Below are 10,486 nucleotides of genomic sequence, written 5' to 3' on the forward strand. Positions count from 1 at the left end.
CGGCCACCATTGCATAGAAGATAGAATAACATGTCCAGCGGTGTAAAGTAAAAATACTTTAAAGTACTACTTAAGTCGTTTTTTGTGGTATCTGTACTTCACTATTTATATTTTGACAACTTTTACTTGACTACATTCCTAAAAACAAGAATGTACTTTTTACTCCATACATTTTCCTTGACACCCAAAAGTACTCATTACATTTTGAATGCTTAGCAGAACAGGAAAATGGTCTAATTCACACACTTATCAAGAGAACAACCGTGGTCATCTCTACTGCCTCTGATCTGGCAGACTCACTAAACACAAATGCTTCGTTTGTAAATTATGTCAGTGTTGGAGTGTCCGCCTGGCTATCGATAAATAAATAAAAACAAGAAAATTGTGACGTCTGGTTTGCTTAATATAAGTAATTAGAAAGAATTAATACGTTTGATACTTAAGTATATTTTAGCAACTACATTGACTTAAGATACTTAAGTATATTTAAAACCAAATACTTTTACACTTTTTCCTCATTGAGTCATTTTCTATTACGGTATCTTAACTTTGACAATCGGGTACTTTCTCTACCACTGAACATGGCAAGCAGAATCTATAGCATTACCTAAAAATCCCATAAGCATAGAGAATAATAGAACCAAACGCACACCAATTAATCTTCCAAACTCGTACAACTCCATACAGTATTAACCTCATGAAAGACTGACAAATGGAAGTCATTACCAACCATAAGCTTGAGACTTCACAGCCGACACACAAACAGGACCTGCTTTCACAGGACATCCTTCCATGTAGCCTACTTCATTTCCTCTCACAAATGTTAATCCTTTGAAGCAAGGAGGACATAAAACAAACTAAGAAGGCATGTTTTACAAATAGGCTAGTAATAAATCGAGGTAAACTTATAGTAAATCGATAGTGTGGGCCTTTACTGATGAATCAGGATATTTCATGTACTGTAGCCATATTACGCCAACTTTTTGTATTATGAAGTGAGGTCCAAGGGTACGTTCAGCAGCTCTAGCCTGTTAGAAGAGCACCCTTATATAAGGGAATGTGTGTACCGGCATATACTGTACATTGCAAATGGGTTTTGAATGGTGTACAACGTCAGCACTGGGATTTGCTGGGGAACCAGACAATATTAAAGCCTCAAATGAAACCCATTTTGGAAAATGTAATTTTGTACACCAAGACGCGCAGCCCAGTATATACATGTAAGACATGGGGCTCCATTCATCTCACTCTCCCCAAGATAAATGGAATGAAATTATCCCTGTGTAGCTGGGTAAGGTGCCTCGGGTTTCAGGAAACAGGGCCTTGCTTTTACGGAATATATTATATATTTCCCATCAGCCTTTTGTAGTGAATGCACCCATTCAACCATCCCCACTAGGCTTCTAGTTCATGTATTGACTAATGGAAGTGAACTAATCACTCTGTGAACCAGTGAAGTTTATAATATGGCTAATGATTGTAAATCCATTTGTCGAGGGGAACGCTGCCCTGGTGAACTGATCCAAGCCGCTAGAGAAGGGGGCATCTTTGTCAAAAGCAGCGGTCAAGCTCCACCAAATATGAAACATCAAGGTCTTTTGCTGACAGTAGCCTGGCTGTGCACTGTTCATATCTGCTCGCCTTATTATTTGTGCTTAAATCCTCTCTGTCAAGCGCCATGCTCGGATTCCAAAAACTAATTTAATTCCAGCTATGTGGCAGGGTGCAGGCAGGCTCCTAGCAAGCCAAACGTTAATGCTTCAGCATTAAACGTGAGACAGCGATGCACTGTAGCCTGATGAGACACAGCTCCCTTCAAGTATGGGTTCATAAAACAACCAGGGCCTGATTTCCCGACAGCAATGGAACTTAGGCTTATGACTGTTTTAATGATGCATCTTTCCCACAACGGCCCAAGATGTATAATACATTTTCCAAAACACCACACAGAGCAACCTGGTCTCAGACTAGATGTAACACAGTAAACTCAAATCTGGGACACTCAAATTAGTACAATATGTTACGTTTGGTATGGTTACATAAGACAGATGGTTAATTAAGGCAAAAAACGAAAGTAGGGTGGTTGGTCAGGATGGATGGATGTGCGTTTAATGTGAACGTCTAGCAACCCACAGGTTTGCGAGTTCAAATATCATCCCGGACAGCTTTAGCATTTAGCTAATTAGCATTACCAGTAGCAAAATAGGACTACATTTATTGAACATGAAATGTATTTCAATATGATTGAAATAGGCCCATAGCCTACTGTATCTCTACAATAATGCAGTCTTCCTGGTTTTTCATTTGAACCATTTTTTTATACATCGGTTGTTTGTATCAATTGCAAAGACATTGGCAACTTTATAGTCAACATATTGTACGTCACAGAGAGACGGATAAACCATATGATTCTATGTTTAGTGGAGATAGTCTATAAAGTGACTTGGGGGGATGTAAAAGCGTCTAACGATTCACTTCTATGTGGCAGGTGTTAGATTACGAGCGTTTTCAAGTCAAATGCTAATATTGATGGTTTTGGGAAACAGCTCTGGGATTTAACGATGCTCCTACGAAGGTTCTAATGATGAACTTAGCCTTAAGATGCTTTTGGGAAACAGCTCTGGGATTTAACGATGCTCCTACGAAGGTTCTAATGATGAACTTAGCCTTAAGATGCTTTTGGGAAACCGGACCCAGGTAGACAAACACTTTTAAGTCCAAATTTAAGTGCCACTTTGGTCACATTTTATTTGGATAGTCCGAAGTATGAAAAATGGTCATACTATCAACAAACAATATGTTGATAGGCAACTGCTTGTGAAGTTTAGGTTTAGAATAAGGGTTAGGGTAAGGGTAAAGGTTCGAGTTAAGTTTAGGGTTAGGATAAGGTTAAGTTTAGGGTTAGGATAAGGGTTAAGGTTAGGGATAGAGCAAGGGTTAGGGTTAGTAGATAGTTGAAATGTTACTGATAGTCTGTAGAGCATCTACAGATAGACTATCCAAATAAAGTGTTACTGGCGCTTTTATATACCATTATAACAACAATTGAAAAACAAAAATACATTAAGATTTCTCTGCATCGAGATACCAAAGTGAAAAGCAACAGTCTACCACAAAACATTGCACCTAACTCCAAACTTTATACCCAGAGGCACAGCATCCACTATCAAAAATAAAAGTCAAGTAAGTATGATCTTATTGTACTATTTACCATTAGTCCTTGAACGTTCCATGACTTCAACTGAATTGCATGAGTTCTTTAGACACAGCACACTGCTACAATTTTTTTTCAAAGAAGTATACATTTACACAAAGGTGTAAGCATTTACTAGCTCAATTTGTCCCTTAATGGCCCCATTACTTTCTTGGCCTACCAGGGGAACCATTTACATTCACAATGCAGGTCCCTCTCCTCTGGGTCTCTAAATTTAGCCAGCAGAGCTTGTTACAGAGCACAGAGGGAGGGGTGAGGAGCTTGTACAGGCCAGGGCAGAGTGAATGAGTGAGAGAGAGGAGAGCTTGTATAGGGCACAGTGAGAAGGATGGAGGAGAGCACAATGCCATTACTGAAGCACCTAGGTAGTGTGGACATGCCATGGGTAGAAGTAAATCCTAAAAGGAAGTAATCACAAGGCACTTACTGTAGTTATAATTAATATTGTGCTGCATTACCATAAGCTATTATCCAATTTAGTCAAGCATTAAAGATGCACTATGTAGAAATTGCTCCAGCATTTCCTGGTTGCTAAAATTCATTGTACCATCTAAACTGCTGTGAAATATATTATGGGAATTTGGTCAGATCACCCAAAAGGTTATATTGCAGCTTTAAATACAGGCCATCTTGACTAGTTTGTACATTAATTACCGACCAATCTATCGATATATACTTTATCTTTTTCAAATTAAACCATCTTACTGAGAGAAAAATAGTTTGGGCATTCATCTTAAGATAAATAGGTGAGACAACCACATATCACAATCATAGTAAATAGATTTTTCTCAACCAAGTAGTTATCAGCAAGAAACGGCTGACACGTTTTAAGAGGCGAAAAAAGCTTGACATTGTATAGCTAGCAGTGTGGGCTGTGGAAAACTTCCAGGACAGACCAAAATAAACTGCATGAACACTGACCTTGAACACGTCGACCTTGCTTACCCAAGCCTTCTTCACACACGGGTTTAAATAAATTACTCCACCATGGAAAGCATGTCATAAAGGGTTTTGCCTAACAGTGCAACCCATAACTGGTAAAGATCTCTGGGCTATTTTGAGTAGATAGTCACACCAGGTTTGTCTTGACTGCTACAAGGAATAGCCATAGCGTGTAAACTCAACATTAACTAAAATGTTTTTAAATCTTTCAAGAATTAGCTAATTTTATTCCCTATACCCGATACTGTAACTTAATTGATCAAGTTTTACTAGTTACACTTTGCAGAATTCATTAATATTGTATGATTTTCTGGGGACTGATGTGAATTGAATAATCAATGGAGTAAGTATGTGAGAAACATTTTAAAATATTACAAGTTCACAACACCACTTGAGTTATTGGCACCCAATATGTAATTCGGCCAAGAGACCTTGCAAGAATGTTAATATTTCCTGACAGGGTGGGTTTTGGTTAAATTGCATTAACAAGAGTATTCCAAACTATTGCAATACAACAGTGGGAAATGTATTTACTTTTATCCATCCCTTGGGAACAAAAACAATGATTATGCTTCTGGGGCAGATGGGATATTTTCTGGTCATAGCCCAATGAGGAGGCAAATCCTCGCCAAAGTGTGGAGTCTGGCGATATGCCATCGTTTTTTAAACCTGGCTAGGCCACGAAGAAGAGTACTAATTGAGGAAATACCATTCCCAAACAGATTATTAAAAAAAATGGAATTGTAACAAAGTCAAGTTTTAACAAGGAGAGAAAATGAAGATCCATCACAGCAATCTAACCGCTCCAACGTGTTTTAGGTTTGAGGATTGTAGTTCTGTCGGTAAATCTAACCGCTCCAACGTGTTTTAGGTTTGATGATTGTAGTTCTACTGTCAGTAAATCTAACCGCTCCAACGTGTTTTAGGTTTGAGGATTGTAGTTCTACTGTCGGTAAATCTAACCGCTCCAACGTGTTTTAGGTTTTAAGGATTGTAGTTCTACTGTCGGTAAATCTAACCGCTCCAACGTGTTTTAGGTTTGAGGATTGTAGTTCTACTGTCGGTAAATCTAACCGCTCCAACGTGTTTTAGGTTTGAGGATTGTAGTTCTACTGTCGGTAAATCCCAAGATTTTGGTTGAGGTCAAGATTCAGCTTTTGATTGGTATTGTATTGCATTTGTCAACCAACAAATAACCACAAAAGAGAAGATCTTCATATTATTACATTTTATGACTACGTACATGTCGAGGTAAAATGGAAGCTAATCAAAACAATTTAGAGAAATATAGAAAAGTATTACTCTTGATCAGGGTTGAGTAAGACAATATCAGGCATCTTGGAAGAAAGAATCCAGGTCCTTTGTCATTTCTGCTGCCACCTCCTGAGACAGGTTCCCTGGTCCTGGTGTCTGGCGAGGGGGCGTGTTGGTGGCGGGGTTGTCCTCCCGCTTCACCTCTACCTTCACCCCAGCCACAAGACTGGGGTGATTGAGCGATAGCCCAGAGTCCTCAATCTGACAACACAAAACAGAAAAAAGTTTTGTAAGGTGTCAGATGGTAAAATGAATACCGGTTCAAATGTTAATGAGCTAGAAAGAGTAGTGATGGTCAGCTTTGACAGACATGTTAGAAAGAAAAAAAACTCTGCTTCAGTTATTTTACAATTTTCATTGAACAAGTGTAGTGAACTGCTGCAATTCCTCCCTCATCTTTCAAGCCTGGCTGTGTGATTGGGATGGAACACACCGGCTTTGAAGTCTCCCTGATTAGTCTCTCTCCTGCCATCATCTTGATCATTGTCCAATTCCTTTGTCTAGCTAGGAAAATGTTAGCTAACTACTAGACTGTATATCTCAGCAGCCCTTCGATGGAAATAGACTTCTTACAAAAACAAGAATCAAAGAAACAAGTTCAGTACTGATCTAAGAAAAAAACATTATCTCTCCTGCTTACTGTCCTGTCTCTGTTCACGGTCTGTCCAGCAAACTTTTTTTTACGTTTTTTTTTTAGGAATGGGGGAAAAATCTCAGAGCCACAGGTTGCTGAGTAGAGAGCTTTCCATTACACCCTGATCTGTCTCAGTTTCACCACATTACAGCAAATGGCACTTGGCCTTCTGGCTGTGAAAAATGACAAAATGCATAAACATGAAACAATCAGAAACAGAGATCAGAAACAAATCAATCTTTGAATGATTTCGCTGCAGGCCCCGCCCCTTCCGTCCACTCCCCTATTCCGAGGTGAAGCACATCGGAGGCTCCACTGGACACTATTTCATTACTCTTTCTATTGTTTAATTCATCACCAGTGTAAATATTTGATAATTTAAGTATTATATTTTGACCTTTAATAAACGCTGCCAAGGACGGAGGAACGACTGCGATCTATCTGTACAAACCCACAGATCTGGAACCAGGTAGGACATGTAGCCGAGTTTGAATTCTCCCAGTCGCAGGTACGGGGGAAATTAGTTGGTCGTCTTTGTGTCCCATGATGACTTAGAGATGAGTGGCTGTAGATTTGGGGGATGGCCCAGACCTCCACACAAAACAGCTATGCTTTGCGTATTAATGTCACAAACGTGCAGTTTGGAAGACAGCACAAAAAGATTTGTCATCAATTTCATAAATTCACGAGTCAGTCAGAATTCACTGAAAAACACTTTAGAGGCATTGAAATCATTCTCCATGACAATGTGAGTATATTATAACAATAAATGAGAGGAGAAACAATCACCACAAATATGAATCATAACCCTTAAGCTTAGTAGCAAAGTAATACATTGAAATGGTGGACTAGTTTAGGGACATTTATGATACTATCTAGTCTAGATATCTAGTCTAGATATATTGGTATTGTAAGTAAGGGTGTAGCTAGGTCACAACAGACAGTGTCCTTTGCCTGTCCTCTCTTCAAGAAGCAAAGTGGCTTTCATCGGGACCGACTTTCATAGTGACTTACTCTCAAGTAACCAAAAAGGCTAGGTAGTCTAAAACCTTATTGAATCAGATTGATCGGAAATCTGTCCCATTAAAACATATTGGGGATTAAGGTATAAAGTGTTATACATGTACTCTCTCTGGGTTATCAGATTGAAATGTGATTGAGGATATTAGCTGCATCTGAATAAACTTTTCACCGGAGCGATGGCTAATACATCACATCAAAGACCGCTCCCTTCTCTCCTTCTCAGACTCAAATTAAACTGTCACATAGCAGATAGTCAACATTTATATCTGGGTGCTACGTGCCCACATTCTCACCAGGATTCTGGCACTTCAACTGCGTTGAAAGCTGAGGGACAGGGGCACGTGATAAAGAAATAATCCTGACTGACATCTCTATATTATTGCCTTCTCACCGAAACATTTAAAACACCACCTCTCTCGATTCTGTCAGTTTGCAGAGCGTCCAATTTGAAAAGAATAAACAGCGCAGCACGGTAAATCTGACGAATATTGTCAACATGTATTGGAGAGACCAACTTCCCAAACTGCCGCTTTTATGGCTTCCCGAAAATAACACATTACCAAACCCCGAGATTTAGCGGTATGTCAGAGAAATCACTATGATCAACGTGCATAACAGCACAGACATAAAGAACAATGAAAACAAGTTGCCACACTATTTTTTTTACATTCTCCCTCTTAAATAGGGATATTAATAACCTTGAACGTGACTGAAACTGCTGATCCAAAGGTCCTCCACTAAAATACATTAGATCAAATAAATACTCATTAAGGGCTAAATTAATTTAAAATCTCATAATAAACCCATACAACTTAAACGGCTATGACAGCTAATGATGGATGTGATTACAGAGTTTGGTGCTCCTCCAGAGACTTCATGCATGTGCAGCAGGGTCCTCCCCAAGGCCCTCACAAAAGGCGGGCAGGCCGCCCCAATTACATCCGGCCCCAAATGAAAAGCGTCCTTACACTGTGTGACAGCTCAGAGTACTTCGGGCAGGTCAGTGCATTCCCTCGATCAACTCCAGCATCTGAAAACAACAAAGGAAAGTAGAGCGAAAACAGAGATGAGAGGTGTTGGGAGTTATAAAGAGATCTTAAATTATTATTTGTATAGAACAGGAATGTTGCATAAGAGAGGATTTGACGTTAACCAATAGCATTGGCTAGATGCTATAAGCAGTTGCAGGAATAATTCTAATCAAAATCAAATCAAATGTTATTTGTCACATGCACCAAATACAACAGGTGTAGACCTTGCTGTGAAATGCTTATTTACTACAAGCCCTTTTAACCAACAATGCAGTTCAAGAAATAGAGTTAAGAAAATATTTAGGAAATAAACTAAAGTAAATAATACTAAAAAGAATAAACATTGCTATTATAGATGGAGCGTTTGTGTTAAGGTTGCTAATTATGGAGAAACGTCACAGCTTGGCATTAACGTGAGGCTCAAAGTATTACTGGAAATAATGCTTTCCATGACACTTAAATACAGCACAGATAAAAAGAGGGAGATAACTAGAAATGATCAAACAAAAATAAGTGATTTACAGGGTTTGTGTTACAATAATGTGAAGCACAAAATCCCAACGATCTTTTTTTATTTTCTTCCTTAAACTATCGACCAGGGCCTGGTTTCTCAAAGCATCTTAAAATCCCCTAGTCTATGGACGCACTGGCGCATCAATCTAAGTAACATAAAAAAACATGCCATCAAAATCCGTCAGTTTAGCTAGAGATATCTTTTTTGTTGTTGTCTTAATTAATGGAATTATGGAGGTCGTTTTGTGCCAATCTAAACAAAGGTGTTAAATATGTGTAAAAAATAATAATATATACACACATACTGTACCAGTCAAAAGTCTGGACACACCTGCTCATTCCAGGGTTTTTCTTTATTTCTACAATGTAGAATAACAGTGAAGACGTCAAAACTATGAAGTAACACATATGGAATCAAGTAGTAACCAAAAAAGTGTTAAACAAATCAAAATATATTTGAGATTTGAGATTCTTCAAATAGCCATCCTTTGCCTCGATGACAGCTTTGCACACACTTGGCATTCTCTCAACCATCTTCACCTGGAATGCTTTTCCAACAGTCTTGAAGGAGTTTCCACATATACTGAGCACTTGTTGATTGCTTTTCTTTCACTCTGTGGTCCAACTCATCCCAAACCATCTCAATTGGGTTGAGGTTGGGTGATTGTGGAGGCCAGGTCATTTGATGCAGCACTCCATCACTCTCCTTCTTGGACAAATAGCCCTTACACAGCCTGGAGGTGTGTTGCGTCATTGTCCTGTTGAAAAACAAATTATGCTCAGTGCTCAGTATATGTGGAAACTCCTTCAAGACTGTTGGAAAAGCATTCCAGGTGAAGCTGGTTGAGAGAATGCCAAGAGTGTGCAAAGCTGTCATCAAAGCAAAGGGTGGCTTCTTTGAAGAATCTAAAATATATTTGGATTTGTTTCACACTTTTTTTGGTCACTACATGATTCCGTATGTGTTATTTCATAGTTGTAGAAAATAGTAAAAATAAAGAAAAACCCTTGAATGAGTTGGTGTGTCCAACTTTTGACTGGTACTGTATATACCGTGCCTTCAGACATTATTCAGAAACCCTTGACTTTTTACACATTCTGTTACGTTACAGCCTTATTCTAAAATGGATTAAATAAAAAGAATTCCTCAGCAATCTAAACAAAATACCCGATAATGAGAAATTAATGACAAATAAAGAACAGAAATACCTTATTGACGTAAGTATCCAGACTATTTGCTATGAGACTCAAAATTGAGCTCAGGTGCATCCTGTTTCCATTGAGCATCGTTGAGATGTTTCTGCAACTTAAATGGACTCCACCTGTGGTACATAATTTGGAAAGGCACAAACTTGTTTATATAATGTCCCACAGTTGACAGTGCATGTCAAAGCAAAAACTAAGCCATGAGGTTGAAGGAATTGTCCGTAGCGCTCCAAGACAGGATTATGTTGAGGAACAGATCTGGGGAAGGGTAACAAAAAAAGTTTGAGTCAAAAAATGTTCAGTCAACTTACACGGTAAAAGAAGGGTTAAATAAAAAAATTCAAACATTGAAGGTCCCCAAGAACACAGTGGCCTCCATCATTCTTAAATGGAAGAAGTTTGGAACCACCAAGACTCTTCCTAAAGCTGTCAGCCCGGCCAAACTGAGCAATCAGGGGAGAAGGTGGTGGGTCAGGGAGGTGGACCAAGAACCCTATGGTCACACTGACAGAGCTCTAGAGTTCCTTTGTGAAGATGGAAGAACCTTCCAGAAGGACAAGCATCTCTACAGCACTCCACCAATCAGGCCTTTATGATAGAGTGACCAGA

The 10,486-nt window shown here is 39.0% G+C and overlaps 1 pseudogene; it reads right to left on the bottom strand.

Annotated features, from left to right (window-relative positions):
• Positions 1 to 5,485: 5,485 nt before the first annotated feature.
• The window catches only part of LOC106589779 (DNA primase large subunit-like), a 105,984-nt pseudogene continuing 100,983 nt past the window's right edge, over positions 5,486 to 10,486 (bottom strand).

This window comes from Salmo salar, chromosome 28 (assembly GCF_965601325.2).
Source record: "Salmo salar chromosome 28, fSalSal1, whole genome shotgun sequence".
Classification (NCBI taxonomy): Eukaryota; Metazoa; Chordata; class Actinopteri; order Salmoniformes; family Salmonidae; genus Salmo; species Salmo salar.